This window comes from Myotis brandtii, unplaced genomic scaffold (assembly GCF_000412655.1).
Source record: "Myotis brandtii unplaced genomic scaffold, ASM41265v1 scaffold569, whole genome shotgun sequence".
Classification (NCBI taxonomy): Eukaryota; Metazoa; Chordata; class Mammalia; order Chiroptera; family Vespertilionidae; genus Myotis; species Myotis brandtii.
In genome coordinates this window covers 136,343-141,064 of record NW_005370127.1, presented here as the reverse complement: position 1 = coordinate 141,064, position 4,722 = coordinate 136,343, and positions in this window count along the sequence as shown.

The window sequence follows — 4,722 nt, the reverse complement described above, 5'->3', positions numbered from 1 at the left end:
CCTGCCTGGGTGCAGCTGCCCCCCTGATCGTGGGCTCCGCCCCTGCCCGGGACTTATGCCTCTGGCCTAGGAGTTAGGCCCGGGCAGCGGGGACCCCCAGCTGGAGCCTCCCCTGCCCGGGCCTAATGCCTCTGGCCGAGGTGCTAGGCCTGGGTAGGGGACCCCTGCAGCTGCAACCGCCCCCCTGATTATGGGCTCCGCCCCTGCCTGGGACTTATCCCCCCTGGGTTTCCGATCACTGTCAGTGGCAGGGGGTTTCTTCTGAGCTTTCCCTTTTGCCTCCCTGCATTGTGCCTACATATGCAAATTAACCGCCATCTTTTTTGGCAGTTAACAGCCATCTTGGCTAGTGATTAATTTGCATATCTCCCTAATTAGCCAATGAAAAGGGTAGCGGTCGTACGCTAATTACCATGTTTCTCTTTTATTAGTGTAGATGTATATATATTTCATTTTCCCCCTTAATAATCAGGAAATTAGACACTCTACCTATATTTCCTTATTAATGTTGTAGTTAGAGTTAGTTTTAACTGAATGACAAAACCTTAAATGAATATAAATAGCTTTTTAAAAGTCCAGGTAGAATGTTAATGGATTGGATGACTAGTATTAAGATATCCATTCTCCCCATATTGATCTATTAATTTAATAAAATCTCAATCCAAATCCCAGCAGATGTTTTTGAAGAAATTGCCAAGATGAACCAATAATTTTTATGGAAATGCAAAAGATCTACAAAGACCAAAACAATCTTGAAAAATAAAAACAAGTTAGAGGATTTACACATATGGTTTTAAGACATTATAAAACTATAATAATCAAGACAGTTTAATATTAATGTAAGGATAGTATCATATTGGTATAAGAATATACAAGTAGATCATGAGACAGAATAATATTCAGAAATAAACCCACATGTATATGTGTAATTGATTTTTGAGAAATGCATTGATGCAGCTCAGTGGAGGAAATGAAAGTGTTTTTGAGTAATGGCATTTGAATGACTGGATATTAATATGGGAAAAAAGTTAAATCCTTTCTCACATTCAATTTGTGATAGGTCAGATACTTAAAACATAAAAAAAAAAAACCCATAAAGTGCCCTGGCCGGTGTGGCTCAGTTGGTTGGGCATCTTTCTGAGCACTGAAAAGTTGATTGTTTGATTCCTGATTGGGGCATATGCCTGGGTTGCAGGCTTGGTCCCCACTAGGGGATGTGCAGGAGACAGCCAATTGATGTTTCTCCATCACATCATTGTTTCTTCCTTTCTCTCTCTCTCTGCCCCTCTCCCTTCCTCTCTCTCAAATCAGTAAAAACATATTAAAAAACAAAAGAATCATAAAGCTTCTAGAAGAAAACAGGAAAGTATCTTTGTGACCTTGGTGTAGGCAATGATTTCTTGACAGGACCCAAAAATGCATTGATTTTGACTTTATCACAATCAAAAAATTATATTCATCAGACTGTCTATATATGAAAAATACTCCTATTTTAGAACATAGAGAGAATTATTTCCAATCAACAATAAAAAGAGAAACATCCCAATAAAGTGAACAAAATACTTGAACATGCATTCTTTTTTTCTTTTTTCTTTTTTAAATATAGAACGCTTCACAAATTTGCATGTCATCCTTGGGCAGGAGCCATGCTAATCTTATCTGTGTTATTCCAGTTTTTAGTATATGTGCTGCCGAAGCGAGCACTGAACATGCATTCTTAAAGAAGATATATTAATTGCTCATAAGCACATGAAAGTGTTCTTTATAACATTAGTCAGCAGAGAAATGAAAATGAAAACCACCTGCTGGAATCGCTAAAATAATAATAAAGAAAGAGCTAACAGTATCAAGTATTGGAGCATCCAAACTTCTCATTCATTGCTGATAGGAGTGTAATGGCTTAATTACTCTGGAAAATTGTTTGGCAGTTATATATTCACAAACTTACCATATGACATAAGGAATTCCACTTCTATGTATTTACCCAAGAGAAAATGTATGTCTCCAAAAATCTTATATAAAAATGTTTATAGCAGCCTTACTTATAATATTAATCCTAAACTGGAAATAACCCAGATGTTCACCAATAGGAAAATGATGAACAAGTTGTTTTTATATTCAAGTGTGTGATATTACTCAGCAATACACAACATGGATGAATTTCAAAGACATTATGTTAAGCAAAAGAAACTTAACATAAAAGAATAATTGATATAAATCCATTTATTTAAAGTTTAAAAACAAGCAATACTTTAGGATTATAGAAATCAGAATGGGGTTACTTCTGGAAGGAGGAGAATTGACTGAGAAGGCACATGAAGGAACTTTTTGAGTTGAGGGAGATATTTTATATCTTGTTTGGGTGTATACATTTGCTTGTATACAGTTGTCAAAGTTCATTACACTGGACATTAAAATATGTGAATTTTATTGTATATAAATTATACCTTAATTCCCCCTTTCTTCATCATTTTTCATTCACAATACTTTGGGAAAAAAGAAAAACAATCTAAGTAGGTGATCAAAGATTAAATTGTTTCAAGATACCCAAAACCTAGCCACTATCTTTTTGTTTCACCACGCAGCAAAGTAGTTTAATATTTTTTTCCTGACTGAAGTACCTTTAGGGTTTATTTTAATGAGAGTCTGTTCTTCTACTTTTTTTCTTCTTATTTCACCTTTATCTTGATAAATATTTTTGCTGGATATACAATTCTAGGTTTCTTTTTATTTCCGTTTAGTCCATTGTGATATCATCTCATCTTCCGGCTGCTGTTGAGAAGTCAGCTTGTATGTCTAATAGTTGTTCCTTTGTAGGCAACATATCTATCCTCTCATCTCTATTTTTTGGTATTCTGCAAGTTCACTATAATGTATCTAGATGTGATTTAAAAAAATTATCCTGATGCTTGAGATTCCTTAGATATCCTGAATCTCAGGCTGATTTTTTTTTTTTTTACCAACTCTGGGATATTTTTAGCTATTTTGTCTTGATTATTTTCTCCTCATTCACTTTCTCTTTCTTCTGCAACTCTGATTGAACATATGGAAGACCCCCACATTCTATCTTCTCTGGCTTTTAATGTCTCTTATGCATTTTCTGACTTTTTGTCTCTCTGGGCTGAAATTCAGATAATTTTTAAAGATTTCCTCATTATTATGTTATTATCTATGTTTAATCTGCTGTTGAAGCTGTCCACCAAGTTTTAATATCAAATAAAATTTTCATTTCTGCATGTAAATTGTCCAAATAAGTTTGGTCACTTGGTTTCTTGTCATTTACACGTATTTTATTTTTTATGTTTTTTATTGATTTTTTAGCAAGAGGAAGGAAGAGGGATAAAGAAATAGAAACATTGATGAGAGAGAAACATCATTGGTTGACTGCTTCTTGTATGCCCCCTACTGGGGATTGAGCTTGCAACCCAGGCATGTGCCCTGACCAGGAATTGAACTGGGGACCTCCTGGTTCATGGGTTGATGCTCAACCACTGACCACTGAGTCACACCAGCTGGGCTACACATATTTTAAATCATATATATATTTATTTATTAGAGGCCCAGTGCATGAAAATTTGTGCACTCGGGGCGGGGGGGTCCCGGACCCCTCAGGAGATGTCCACCTGCCAGCTTAGGCCTGCTGCCCAGTGGATCGGGCCTAAGCTGGCAGTCAGACATCTCTCTGGCAGCCCAGGAGCCCTGGGGAGTGAGCCTAAGCCACAGTCTGACATCCTTAGCGCTGCCACAGAGGCAGGAGAGGCTTCCACCACTGCCACTGCTCTCACAACCCTCAGTCCGGCTTGTGGCTGAGCAGAGCTCCCCCTGTAAGAGTGCACTGACCACCAGGGGGCAGCTCCTGCATTGGGCGTCTGCTCCCTGGTGGTCAGTGAGTGTCATAGCAACCGGTCATTCTGCTGTTAGAGGCAATTTGCATATTACCCTTTTATTATATAGGATAGTATGTGTTTGATTAGTCAAATATTCAAAATCTTCCTTTTATTGTTTTAATCCTATATAATAAAGAGGTAATATGCAAATTTATCCTCACTCTGTCACACCATCACAAGATGGCTATGCCCACAGCAGAGGCAGGATTCCCGTAACACAAGATGGCTGTGCCCACAGCAGAGGTGGAGTGCCTGTAACAAGCCATAATGAGTGATCAGCAGGGACCTGAGACTGCATCTCCTGCCCGGTGGGGCTTGACGGGGGACCTCAGGCCGAGACCCTTGCCCTGGCACCATGCCAGAGGACCTGAGGGTGCGCCGGGGGATCGGAGGCTGCCCCCCCTGCCCAGCGGGGCTTCATGGGGGATCTGAGCCTGTGACCCCCACCCAGCAGGGCTTGACGGGGGCCCTGAGGCTGCACCCCCCACCCGGTGGGGCTTGACGGGGGACCTGAGGCTGTGCCCCCTACCCAGCGGGGCTTGATAGGGGGGGTCGGCCGGGTCTGTATCTTGCTCAATGGGAGTGGGGCCAGCTGGGTCTGGGTCTCGCGATTTTGAGGCGCACGTGGGTGGGCAGGGACTTGACTCTGGGTCTCGCGGCATGCCCCAGACTCTGACAGGAGGAAGATTTTCATGTACATTTTATTAATTTTCTTTCATTTCTGACATTTCTATTATAGAGAAAGGGCAAATAGCAATATTAAAATATTTCCTCTAATTAATTCCCTTTTAATGTGCACGAATTTCGTAATTTCATGCACTGGGCGACTAGTGTG